At 46.8% G+C, this 14,189-nt stretch overlaps 1 long non-coding RNA gene across 1 annotated transcript; it reads right to left on the bottom strand.

Moving 5' to 3' along the window:
* Nucleotides 1–11,882: 11,882 nt before the first annotated feature.
* LOC134479563 (uncharacterized) lies at nucleotides 11,883–13,632 on the bottom strand. Its single transcript, XR_010053073.1, has 2 exons — nucleotides 13,479–13,632; nucleotides 11,883–12,174 (listed from the first exon to the last, which is right to left on the bottom strand). It is a non-coding gene; the product is annotated as an uncharacterized LOC134479563 (long non-coding RNA).
* Between the last annotated feature and the right edge of the window lie 557 nt (nucleotides 13,633–14,189).

The following is a 14,189-nucleotide window of genomic DNA, read 5'->3' as shown; positions in this document are numbered from 1 at the left end:
GCCGGGGGGGACCTGATGATTCTCCTGTCTGCCAAGAGATAATCACGTGCCTCTCTATGGCACTGAGACAGAGGGCTCAAGACCAGTTGGTGTTTCAGGTTCCTTTCGTATTGGAACCCGGTCTCCCAGGAGCCCTAGCACAGAGTCTCACTGGCCTTCTAACCCATACCACATCCTGAGGGAATGTAGCCCTGGGGTTAAGATGGATTAGCACAGCACCACAGCTCGAGGGTGTTTCAATGGAGGAGGCTCAGAGAGAATCATGGGTTTCGGATGACCAAACAGTGAATGACAGCCACAGAGTGGGTGAGGGGAGCCCAGGCCCAGCATCTCATCCAAAAGAGTGGTGACCCTTAACACCCGTGGGCATGGAGAAGGACTAACATCAAGAGTGGCCAAGGGCAGGGGAGAATCGGGTGGGCATCTCGCTAGGAAAAGTTGGGTATGGTCAACAGCAGCCCCTTAGAGAGGCAGAGAGGAGGACAGAGAGTTGACTGTGACACTGGTGACTAACAAGGTTGGTGATAGCGGCCCTGTGGCAGCTCTCTCAGGGCTGTCTGGCGTTCTCTGCAGCAGACTGGTCAGCAGGGGGCTAAGGGGCAAGTGGTCTGAAGGAGCCTTCCTAGGGAGTAGGCTGCAGCACTGTGAACAGTGTCACGAGGTGTTAGGAATGACCACGCTGCTTCTTAAACCCCTCACCCTGTGGACAGAGTCCATCAGAGCCGGGCTGCTAGCCAAGATTTTATTGTAGTTGCAGCCATTGAAGTGTCATAAGATGTATGGAGCTGGTATGACCAGGGAGGCAATCTTCTCTTCCTCAGAGCAGCCTCGAAGGGGAGGGAGGGAGGGCATGGCTGTGCTGCCTCTGGGATGCGATGGGGCTGGCACCACTCTGGCAATGAAGTTGAAAAGGGTCCCTAAATTGTATCTTATCTCGCCTGGATGAGATCCCTAAGGCCTTCCAGCTGCCGATCCCTAAGAAATAAGTGTTTGGCTTGGCAGACAACTGGGGGCAATACTGGGAGTGGGGTGGTGATGGCGTCCAACCACAGTTGCTTCTCATGCCCAGATCCCAGGTTAGGGCAGGATAGACTTAGGTAGAAAATAAGGGTTTTTTTTTTTTTATCAGAATAAAACAACAAAAAAATCCTGAGTACTTAAAAACTCTTGTTTCTGAGCAGACTTAGGAACCCAAAAAAAAAAAAAAAAAAAAAAACCGATGGTAAGTCCCGGGACTGAGTGTCATGGTGTAGACTCCGGAGTGCTTAGGAATACCAATTTTTAAGCAAGAATCCGATCTCATGTATTTTAAATATAGGTACAAAATTAATGTGTGCTTCGTAAGTTTGTCTCACGAAAAACTTTTATATAACTTTCCCTCTGAGCAGTAACCCAGACTTATGCAACTGGGTTGCTCTCTTAAGCCAGTGTGGAGAGATGGAAAGTCGTGGAAAAATCAAGTGACAGCCTCAGGAGTGGCTATCTTCTCCCTCTGTCCCTCTGTCCCTCTGTCCCTCTCCCTCTCTCCCCCGCCCCCCGTGTGTGTGTGTGCGTGTGCATGTGTGTGCGTGTGTGTGTGCGCGTGTGCGTGTGTGTGCGTGTGTGTGTGTGTGTGTGTGTGTGCGCGTACAGACCACAGGTGCCTGGAGTCAGGGTTACAGGAGTTGTAAGCTGCCTGACTCAGGTGCCTGAAATGTAACTCTTGTCCTCTATAGAAACAGTGCATGCCTTTACCCACTGAACTACCTTCCCTACCCCTGATGTGAATTTTCCTTGGGTTTAGAGCATTTTCACTGAAATAGAGATTCCAGAGTGACACTTTTCTGTATGTATTCACAGTAATTCTAATTCTGAGATAAACATTTTAGGGTTTCAGGGGCGAGGGGACTCAATAGGTAAAAGCCAAGACTGATGGCCTGAGTTGGGATCCCCAGAGCCCAGGTAAAGTACAGTACACTGCAGCCCACCATCAGCCATCCAGAACATCTCTGTGGCCAGATGAGAGGTGGAGAGAGGAGAATCTCTAGGAGCTGGAGGGCAGCAAGCCTGGCTTACACAACAGTGAAGAGACTCAAACAGTGCCAGCTAAGGCCAGCATGAGAGGGTTGTCCTCTGACTTCTACACACCCCATGAGGCATGCATGCACCTAGCCCACACACAAGTACACAAACACACACAAGCACACGTAAGTACACACGGAAGCACAAACACAAGTACACATACAGACAGATACACAAGTATACATAGAAGTACACAAACACAATTCATGTACAAGTGCACACATGAAAGTATACAAGCACACACACAAATACACACAAGCACACATCAAGTACACACAGAAGCACAAACATAAGTACACATACATGCACACATAAGTTAATTTCTACACACCCGATCAGGCATGCATGCACACCCTGACACAAGCACACATAAGTACACACAGAAGCACAAACACAAGTACACATACATACAGACACAAATATACATATACAAGTACACAAACAACTCAAGTACAAGTGCACACAAAAGTACACAAGCACACACACACAAGTACACAAATACACAAAGCACACATAAGTAAACACAGAAGCACAAACACAAGTACACATACATACAGACACAAATATACACAAACAAGTACACAAAGTACACAAACAAGTACAAGTGCACACAAAAGTATACAGGCACACACACAAGTACACAAAGCACATATAAGTACACACAAGCACAAATAAGTACACATAAGCATGCACATGTACACAATTACACAAGTATACACATGCACACAGACACATAACTATACACACATGAATACATAAATACAAGAACTCAAGTACATAAGTGCACACAAAAATTATACAAGTGCACACATGCACACAAACAAAAGAACCCAAATACACAAGCACACACAACTATACAAGAAAGCACACACGCACACACATACACACACACACAATTAAAAAACTTTTTTTTCACCAGCGAATCCGGTACTTTATTAAGACATCTTAGGCTTCCCTGCATTTTCGAAACCAGGACTGCTCTATTGACTGAACACATCAAAAGAGCTCTGCAGAGTCCTTGGGGGCCAGCCACAGGAGGTGTCATTGATTCTGCAGTCCCAGAGCATGGCAGCTAGTGTTTGCAATCACAGGAAGCAGGCAGTCAGTTCTCCATCTGCCTAAGGGAAGGTATCCTTCATTCTTTTGAAGGACTGCCTTCAAGTCACAGCTCAATTCCAGTGTGCAGACTCGGTCTCTAGGACTGGGGACAAAGGCACACTGCCAGGTGCAACAGTTTATGAGGCTCTGCCTTTTATATATGCCAGGCTCTGGGAGGCAGAAGCCCAGGCTGGACCAACCGCTGCTGTGGGCTGATGGCCTTAGCAGCCACATAATCTTCCCTTTGATGTCCAGGGTCTAAAAAACTTTTGAGACTAACATCCTGTAAGGATGGCCTAAAAGGATTTCAGAATGTAGACGTACGTGGCTTCTGCGCTATGCCTCACTGCCGCCCAGTTCGATAATTTTTAATTTTGCTTGATTAAGCCTAGGAAAATGAAATTTATATTTCCAAATAACCCCCCCAAAAAACCCCACTAATTAGGAAAAGGAACAGGTGACATTTATGAGGGTAGACTACAAGAGGAGCAGCCAGATAGACTCTCAGTACAAGACCTGAGAAGACACGTGGTTGGGGAATCCTATTAAGAGTTGAAACAGACTCCAGCCTCAGCACCACCATCCCTCTTGGCTGCGGCCAATTCCTGCCACCCTCCACCGTCAACTGACTACCGTGAGGCTAAGCAGGGAGCACACAGCCAGGCTTCCAGTAAGTTCCTCAGGGAAAGTAGGATAAACAACAGCTTCCCACTCTCCCAACCAGAGTCTGACTTGGGAAGCTGGGACAGAGCCTACCAATCGTATTTAAATTTTCCTTACCATATGATTCATATTCTACCTGCTTTGACGAAACACAGGCTATGTGGGACCATAGCAGAATTCATGGGTCCAGGCCCCGTCAAAATACAGTGTTACTTGTTAGTGGATTTATTAATAAAAAGAAACGTCTTAGTCCCATAAAGTAGACTAATTTAAAAATAAAACAAAACAAGGTGTTGGTATGCTGACTCTTAAGTGGGCCCCTAAGTAAAGCACCGGCTGGAACTTAGGGCTCGAGAGTTTTTGTGAATTATGAAATCTAAAATTACTTTAGTATGGCAACCCCGATTCATTCAGTTTTGCGATGTTTTTAGTCTGGAGGCAGCTACAACAGATTGGGTCTGCAACAGTGAGCACCGAACCTTTAGAGTCTGATCAGCTCATAGCACAGTTAACATATACGCCACAGACTCTGAATGCAGCACGGTTAACATATACGCCTAGACTCTGAATGTAGGTTCCATTTACAGAGAAATGCCATCGTTTTTCCAACATACTAGAATATTCCTTTTAAAATCCACTAGATCTTTTCCCAGTCCCCTCCTTCCTCCCTAAGGACAGCTCCGGGTCTGTGTTTCTATTTCTCATCATGGTCTATGTGGGGAGAAGGTTATTGGTTTGAAGCATAAGGTAATTGGGTTGTTTGTATCACGGTAATCATTGATAAGTAATCTCGTTAAATACTCATACAAGTATTTCCTGGAATGGCTTTGCAGGGCATGGGTTATACATAAGCTTTCTCTGGGTCCTAGTCTCCATTCTGTTGTCTTGATAACAATGTGACCAGAAACAAGCTGGCGACAGAAGGCTTTATTTTATTTTTTTTCTTTTCTGTTTTTCAGAGCTGGGGACTGAACCCAGGGCCTTGCACTTGCTAGGCAAGCGCTCTACCACTGAGCTAAATCCCCAACCCCTATTTTTTTTAAATATTTATTCTATGTATATGAGTACACTGTAGCTGTCTTCAGACTCACCAGAAGAGGGCATCAAATCTCATTACAGATGGTTGTGAGCCACCATGTGGTTGCTGGGATTTGAACTCAGGACCTGCGGAAGAGCAGTCAGTGCTCTTAACCACTGAGCCATCTCTCCAGCCCAGGTTCATCTGTCTTACACATCCTGATGCAGTACATCACTGAAGAACCATAGAGGCAGGAACCATAGAGGAATGCTGCCTACTGGCTTGCTTGATCTTCAAGACTTGCTCGGCCTGTTGTCCTCTATATCCCAAGATACCTACGTAGGAGTGGGGCTGCCCACAGTGACTGGGCCCTTCTACATCAGTTGTCAATCAAGGAAATGCCCCCACAGACATGCCCACAGGCCTCTCTCTGATGGAGGAAATGCCTTCTTTGAGATTAACTCTTCTCAGGTCTGTGGAATTGATACAAGCTAACCAGTACACCCCTTGTATATATCCTGAACAATGAAGACTGTTTTGCCCATAGGCCATTGCAGTGGATTACAGGGAAGGCAGTCCTTTAATAGTAAGGACGGGGCTAAACAAAATGGTCAGATAGACACTTTCGAATAAAAAAACAAAAACAAAAACAAAACTGGCATTTATAGTGGATTCTTGTATTAAGCACCTACTGAATACCAGGCATATAGTGAGAAGTAGTAGAGGCTTGCTGTCATTCCAACAGTCTGGGACAGATAGGAAGTCCAGCCAGTGGGGAAAGAAGTTCACAACAGAAAAGGTAAGTTTTCCAGGTGACCTGGTTAATGACTGGTTTTAAGTCCTACAACCACTAAACAAACAAGCAAACAGCTCCATATTCTCACATAGGCATTCTATAAGTGGCTCTGTAAGTCATGAGCCATAAGGAAACTTTCCATAAAATTGAAGAATGTGAAGGAGGCCTGGGAGGATGGCTTGTGTGACACAAGCAGGAGGACCGGAGCTGTGCTCCCAGAACCCGCATAAATGGCTTGCACCTGTTTCCCAGCGCGAGGGATCGGAGATTGGGGTGCAGTAAAAGGATCCCTGGAGCTTCCTGGACCTCCAGTCTACCCAATTGGTGAGTTCCCGGTTTAGTGAGAGATGATTTCAGAGCCCAGGAAGACCCAGCTTCGACCTCTGGCACAAATACATATGTACACACACACACACACACACACACAGAGAGAGAGAGAGAGAGAGAGAGAGAGAGAGAGAGAGAGAGAGAGAGAGAGAGAACTAACTGAGAATAACTTGGGCTTTTGAAACCTCCATAACGTACCTCTTCCAAGAAGACTACACCTTCCAGTCCCTCCCAAACTCTTCAACCAACTGGGGACCAAACATTCAAATTCAGGAGCCTATAGGGATCATTTTTATTTAAACTGCCACGGTAGCCCAGGCTTCCCCAGATTACTGACTCATTCATTAATCTGTTTCTACTCCTCCATACAGCCACTTAAGATGCAGAATCAATTTCTGCTTTGTCACTATAAACTATATATCAACACATTTACACGAATAAGGGATCAATTTCAGTATTCTGAGAATTTTAAATTATTCATGATTTCTAAAGTAAAAGTTTTATTTGAGGGAGAGCAGAAAAATTCCTTTCAAATTTCCAGGAAAATGATGTGAGCAATTCGAATCCTTTCAGGGATTTCCCAAACTAATTTTAAAATCGGGTTTCTCGGGATAATTTAAAAACTATTTTTAAAGTACCAGTGCTAGCTTATTTTATTAAAAATGTCTATTAGGTAATAATTCTAGCTGAGCACCAAATATAGTTTCAGATATTTTTGTAGCATCCGTGGCACTTTGTTTCATAGGGTGACAGGACAAGGGGCCTCCACATTGGGAATGACAACGTTCCTAAACGTCGCCAGTGCTATGGACCATAGGTATTGCATGGTAACTACGCCGTCCTCCTCAAGGGCACTGTGGTACAGAGTGTCTTAGCTTGGTTTCGTTGCTGTGATAAAACACTTGACTAAAACCGACGTGGGTAGGAAAGAGTGTATTTGGCTCATGTATTTCAGGTCGCAGTCCATTGAGAGAAACCAAGGCAAGAACTGAAATAGACACTATGGCTGCTTACGGCCCTCGTAGCAGACTGAGTGCACTTTGTTACACCATCCGGGACCCCCCTGTACGGGAGTGGTGCGCCACCTAGAGGCAATCTGGTGTAAACACTCCTAATTGAATTTCCCTGTTCCCAGATATATGTCTAGGTTTACGTCAAGTTGGCAAAAATCAGAGCAGCCCAGAGGAAAATCAAATAAACCTAGAGCGATTCAAGAGTGGTAGAGAGTTGCCTGCTAGTTAGTGACTATAACAGCCAATGGGATAATGTGGGGGAGGCTTGAACACCAGTTCAATAGCCCCTAGGTCAGTGGCTCTCACCCTGTGGGTCACAACCCCATTTGGGGGTCGGAGATTAGATATTTACCTTATGATTCACCACAGTGGTAAAATTACAGTTGTGAAGTAGCTATGAAATAATTCTATGGTGGCGGGTCACCGCAGCACGGGGAACTGTATGGAAGGTCTGCAGCATTAGGGACGGATCTACCTGCTGGTGCCGTACAGAGGTAACAGTGACCTGAAATGAGTGTCAGAGGTCCCGTTTCAAGTCGTACTGCCTGTGGCTTACTACCATCCACGATCCGTGGGAAGGCCATGCTAGCCCGTTGCCTAACTCACAGCCCCAAGTCTCACCACCACCCACAGCAGAATGAAGTTTTCTTTTTTTTTTTTTTCTTTTTTTTTTCTTTTTTTTTTTTTTTTCGGAGCTGGGGACTGAACCCAGGGCCTTGCGCTTGCTAGGCAAGCGCTCTACCACTGAGCTAAATCCCCAACCCCATGAAGTTTTCTTAATGTGTGCTGCCAGTCACGAGAAAGGGAACGGTAATGATTATTTCCTGTGTGTTAGGCTCCACGGTAATGGCTTTGTACACTCTGTCTCCTGCCTTATTTTAACGTACCTTCTTTGAGAGGGTAAGCTCAGAAGTGTATGGGGATCTGAACCTCGTGGTCTGGATGCAGACCACCGTCTGCTGTAGATGTAGTACGGTGGTTTTCAATCTTCCTGGTGTGGCCCTTTAATACAGTTCCTTTAATACAGACCTTCAATTTTTTTAAATCCTAGTTTTAATGATGGTTTTTAAACGCTTTAATCTCCCTTTAGCTCACCACCTACCAGAGGTAGTTGAAAAGAAAGGATGGGAGTGGGGGGTAACGGGACCTGTTTAGAAAGGATCTTTGGCTAGAAATTGGCAGTTCAGCTCATAGGTTAGCAGCAGTGGCAGCAGCAGCTTAGGGATACACCAGCAGCGCAGTTTGGTAGAGTCGGGTTAGCAGCAACGGTGACGGTGACGCAACCCAGCAGGGACAGCCAGGCCTCAGCCATGGTGGCTCCAGTCAGCAGGAGGGACCAGCAGGGACACCAGGAGAAATTCTCGGCTGTGCCTCTCTCAGCAGAGCGAAGATCAGGAAATACGTGAGACCCACAAGCGTTGCACAGTTAACTGTACCAGCAAGCCAAGCTCTGCCTCCATCACTCCGTGGAGTCCTATTTATCTCCTCTAAAATCCCGCGTCCTCCACGTGCCTTGCCTCAGCATGATCTCGCCTCACCATGTGCGGCCATGAGCATGTGCAGCTACATGTAAGGTGCAAGGTAAGGTGGACCAATGCAAGCATGTTGTCAGCGAAGAAACCTCCCTCACGTGTCCTTTCACGTGTTTGCTTTAGCAGGACTTCCTCTCTCCTGTGTCTGCTTCAGCGAAACGTTCCTTCGTGAGTCTGCCTTAACCTTTCGCCTGTGTCCCCTTCAGGAAAACACTCCTTCATGTGTTTGCCCCAGCAAAACACCGTCCAACACAACTTTCCAAAGAACCCTTAAAGTTTTCACTTCAGACCCTCCCAATGATAAAATTATTTTCGTTTCTACTTCGTAACGGTACTTTCGCTACTGTTATGAATGGTATCTGATAGGCAGGTTATTGACCCAGAGGTTGAGAACCACGGCAGTAGCGCATTAGCCTGCAGTATCTTTCATCTCCACAAGAGGGCTCTGCTCTTGCTGCACTTCTGTTTGGAGGCTGCCTTCCCTTCAGTGGTCCGGCTGTTTTCCAGCCCTGCAGAGACTGCCCCTCCCCACAGCCCCAGCCGAGTCTGCCTTCCATCTCCAGCCTCTTTGAATGGGGTGCAATGTAAAGACCCTCCTCACTTCACAGTTCTGCCCCTCTGGTCTGGAGATGCAGCCCCACGGACTGCCTCCTGGCTCTTCGGGAAAGCCTAAGTGGCTTACATAGATCCGTGTGTTTTGCTGGGCTAAAGAGGGTGCGAAACATTAGCTTCTCATTCGAGGCTGGATTGTGATGAGGTAATCCTACTTAATTCCGCTGTCACTCTGTAGACCAAAAAGTGTCTCAGAGCTGATGTTTACCCAAGCCTCGTTGTAATTAAATTTACATTGCTAGCCCACATATTGACTGCACTAAACCAGTTTTGTAAGAGTGAATGTCTTCGGTCGAAAGGGATGGAAAAGGGTGGCTTTGAAGGGTAGACTCTCAGACTGACCCGCACGATGTGCATGTGTGGTGTGTGGGGTGTGGTGTATGTGTGTGTGTGTGTGTGTTTTGCTTAAACCACACTCCCTCAAAGTCTTGCCTTCTAGAACTGCTGCGCACACAAAAGAATCTGTTCTTCGTTGTATTTCTTTTTCCAAAGAACTTACCTTGCCTGGGGAAATGAATACCATAAAAGATCTATGAGGAGGGAGTTTAAAAGAAGCCGATTGTTTTGTTTTTAAATTTGTTCTCGGATTTTTAATATTCATGGTTAATTACAACCTTAGGGATATCTTCAGCTTTCAGTCTGACCTACTTCAAGTCAGTGGGGAAAATAGCAAGCATCTCCCCTTAGCAACCATTTATAATAATTTTGACTTTTCCCCCAAACCCAGAGGAAACACACTGCTTGATCCTGGGCCAAGTTTGTCAGGAGCTGTTTGTGCGGTAAATCCTAGTCATCCTAGCATCCGACTGGAAAAGCACAGCATTGATTGTTTTGTATAATTTGCAATAAGGATCATGGTCGCCTATGATATACAGTGATTGGAAGGACAAGACGTTACTGGGGTTTCTTTTTGTTTGTTTTTGTTTTGTTTTCTAATGTAAATGTTCAACAGAATGCAGCTTAAGAATCTAGCAGGGATTTTGAAGATAAAATCATACACTGTCCCGTACAGAGTCTTGGATCAAAGAATCAAGTCCGGCCATTACTTTACATGGATTTTGCAATAATGCGGCTGGCTGGCTCCCTGCTGTTTGTCTCTGGCCTTTTGGGTTTTAAGCACCACACAGTGAGGAGGTAGGAATGTCACCCTGCACTTCTCTTGAGTGTGGAGATAGTGGCAGGATCGCTGTGAGGCACTGAAGCCCCTTCCCACAGGGTGTAAGGACTCAGAGCTGTGGGCAGAGGCATTTCTAGGTTTCCTGGCTGACACCTTCATCTCCTCTAATTCTAGAAACTACTTAGAACATAAGAACTAAGAACTTAGCTGCTGTCAAACCACCTTAAGGAAACTTAGCTACACTTGCCCCCTAGCTTCTCCGTACCTCAGAGGCATTTAGAGAGCACTGCTGGCCCAGGGGCATTCCCCTGCAAGGGTTTATGTTGATCTGAAAATGTCTTCTCAGTTCTACCCTTGTCCTTTCCTGTAGAGGAATTTTAATCCAGCATCATGGCTGCTCTGTCCAGGGGTCACATCCAAAGACCTTCTAGGTCTCTGCATTCTGGCTGGAGTGCAAACACACCTTTGGTACACATCTTTAATCTCTAACGATGAAGGTAAGGTTAGTTCGTAGAGGGAAGCACCCACATTTGAACGTGATGCCTAATTGAGGGGCAGACAAAGTGACGAATCAGAGAAAGATTTGACAGAAGGAGTCAGAGATAGGCTGTGCCCAACTCTTCCTCATCTCAGTCAAATGGCAACTCCACCCTTCCCATGGCTCAGGCCCCAAACCATCTTGGATGAGTCCCTTGCCCTTTCAAGGGACCTGCGGGAACATTCCCTAGGCTCCATCTGCAAATCACACTTGGTATCTGACCACTCTTCGCTACCCCATCTCATCCTTCACTCAGGCATCCAACCTCGACTTGCTTCACCGCTTCCATGTTTGCCCCAGGGTCAGTCCTTAGCACCAGGCACACCACAGGGCTCACCTGAAGTGGAGGGGAGTTCACTTCATCCTCAGCTTAGAGCCCTGTGATTCCCTGTCTCTTCCTTGCCTGCACCACACTGGAAACATGTACAGCAAGATTCCAGAAGCATTCCAGGGCTGGGATCCACACGAGAGACTCACTTGAGTGAAAACCTTGCGGTAAATTTGTAAAGTGCAGCCAACCTCAAGTCCATCCCACGGCCTGCTGGCCCTCACTCCCCAGCCCCACCAGCTTTCTGAGGACCAGACTTAGTCTGAAGTCACCTACCGTCTCTGTGTGCTCCAAATGGCGATCTCCTTATTCAGGACCTTTTTGCTTCTCTCTCCTCTTCCTAAACACTTTCCTAGGGAGGTTAGCCTCCTTTTCTTCTCACAGGAAGTCTTCTAGTCAGACTCACTATGTCCTGCTTTGATTGCTGCCTGACCCTGTCTGCCCTTGGGGGTTGGAGGTGAGGTGGTAAGGAGTCAACTCCGGGAGCAGGCAAGAAACAATGCAGCTGCTGCAAGCTCCTTTTATATCCTCCGCTGGCACCCTATTGGTCCCAAGAAAGCGTCTCTTCTAAACATCAGTTCCCGATTGGTTGGCATTGTCTGCGCCAGCAATCCTTGGTCTCTTAGGCAGTCCTCAATTAGGTCCTCCTGTAGCAGATGCTTTTGCAGCTGCGAGGCTCACGGTGTTTACACAGAGGTGACCCCCCCCTTGTCCCTGCTACAGTTTGATCTTTCTCTGCTACGTAACTACAATCAGAAACACATGTGCCACACGTTACCTACCATGTGTCTTAGTTGGGCTTTTATTGCGCTGAAGAGACAACCAAGTGTAGGCATCAATCTTTTGCAGCCTATTTTAATAGACATTCAATCTCTCCTCTTGCCCACCAGCTACCAGAGATAGTGGAAGAGAAGAGTCCGTAGGATATGGGGTCGTCTTAGCAATATTTCCTTGGTGGGTGAGCTCAGTCTTCTTTGTCAGCAGTTCAGTCCCGTAGCAAACACCAAATGCGAACCAGCAGCTTCGGTCCAGTCCCTTCTGCAGGCACAAACCAGCAGCTGTAGTTCAATCCTGAAGAAACCACAAGGCTCGTCAACCGGCCTGAGCGATTGCTGCAGGAACCTCACAGCAGTTCTTTCTGCTATCACCATAAGTTTAGCACAATACTAGCTCACTCACACAGGAAGGCGAACCAGTACATGCCCGTCGTTAGCAAGGAATAGTGAGGTGGAGCAAAAGAAACCAATGCTCCGTCTCCCGCTGTCTGTAGGGTCATATTTATACCCCATCACGCATCCTTTCGCATGTCTGCTACAGCAAAACATCCTTTTATCTGCGTGCCCCAGCAAAACAACATTTGTCATAACGAGCTTTGCAAAGAAGCTAGAAGTTTCCACTTCAACCATGACCATGCAACTCTTATAAAGGAAAATGGTCAGTTGGGGCTGGCTTACAGTTCAGAGGTTTAGTCCATTATTGTCATGGTCGGAAGCATGGTGGCACACAGGCGGACATGGTACTAGAGAAAGAGCTGAGAGTTCTACATCTTGATTGTCAGACAGAGACAGCAAGATAAGATGATGATACACTGGTCAGGTTTGAGCTTCTGAATCCTTAAAGCCTTACTGCCTAGTGACACATCTCCTCTAAACAAAACCACACCCACTCCCACAAGGCCACACCTCCTCTAAGCAAAACCACACCCACTCCAACAAGGCCACACCTCCTCTAAACAAAACCACACCTACTCCCACAAGGCCACACCTCCTCTAAACAAAGCCACACCCACTCCAACAAGGCCACATATAATAGCGCCACTCCCTGGATCTCTGGGGCCATTTTTATGGTTACCACACCATGTAAGTTCTACAAGAGTGAGGTTGTTTATCTGTTTTGTTTATTATTGTGTTCCCCGAGCCAAGAACAGAGTCTAGGTCAGCAAATTATAAATATTTGTTAGTAAACAAGTGACTACGGGAACTTCCAGGAGGAGCTATCTGACTGCCCACTGATGTGAACCTGAGGGGTGGCCAGGCAACATAAGCACACACTGTTTACAACACAGTTGACTTCCACTTGACTCGTTTTCCACCGGTGCCCCATAGTTTACAACATCTTCCCCCTTGCCCCTCAAAAGAGCACATGATGAGTCTTGCCGTGTTCTCGGAGGAATAAGCTGTCTAAATACATCTAAAGTACCAATCTGAGTGTCATGCTGAGTACAGGAGAGGCAGGAAGCTGGCTCTATCTCCTCTCAGCGTCTGCTCACAGAACCGTGCCAATTAGCATGTGTCAGAAGCCGAAAAGGAATCAGACTGGGCTGAAAAGGCATCAGGCGGGCAGGCCTGACACACAGTTAACAAGCCGTCTCCTACCTTTCCAGCAGGTTTTCTTAGCATCTCGTCCTGTCAGGAGGATTGCTGACTGCTTGAGCACACAACTCGTGTGTTTACTTAGTCTCGGAAGGCCAGCTGTCAGAGGTGACCTCTGTGAGGGTGTGCGGTCTGACAGGCCAATTAACTGTTCTCCTGTCAATATGAGGCAACTTCCTGCAACTCCCATGGCAACATATTTTCTGAGGTAGTTCCTGGTATGAGGAGAAATCTGCATTATCACAGAAAGAAATTGAGCCAAAGAAGGGACCCCCGAGTGGGGTGTGGTGCGTAGCATAGCCCTCAGGATATCTGCTTCTCCAAAGGAGCACCTGGGGAGGAGGGTAGGCCGATGGGTGGCCAGGGCTGTGGGAACTGTGAGACGCAAGGCATGGATGGCTATTGGGACAGTTTTCGTGGAAAGTCTGTCAGACCACAAATGGTTTTCTCTAGAGTCCCTGCAGCTTCTCCCAACCGCTGCCCCTCTGCTGTGTGGTGTCGAGCCCAAGTGGGGCAGCATGTCAGTTTTAATAGGGTCAGTCTTTTTGGAGGAATATACAGGCATTTTGTTTGGAATATACAGATTTGTTTGGCCTCAACACCTAGGCTGTGTGTGCCGTTTAAGACCAACTCTTATTGACCCATTATTGGCATCCTGTGTCTGGAATTACCATAGCAAACGCTGTTGGAAGCAGGTGTCCTGATGTCAGCCAC

Source organism: Rattus norvegicus, chromosome 7, assembly GCF_036323735.1.
Source record: "Rattus norvegicus strain BN/NHsdMcwi chromosome 7, GRCr8, whole genome shotgun sequence".
In the NCBI taxonomy this organism is placed as follows: Eukaryota; Metazoa; Chordata; class Mammalia; order Rodentia; family Muridae; genus Rattus; species Rattus norvegicus.
Note: the sequence above shows the minus strand (reverse complement) of the source record. Positions and strands in the feature narration are given on the sequence as shown.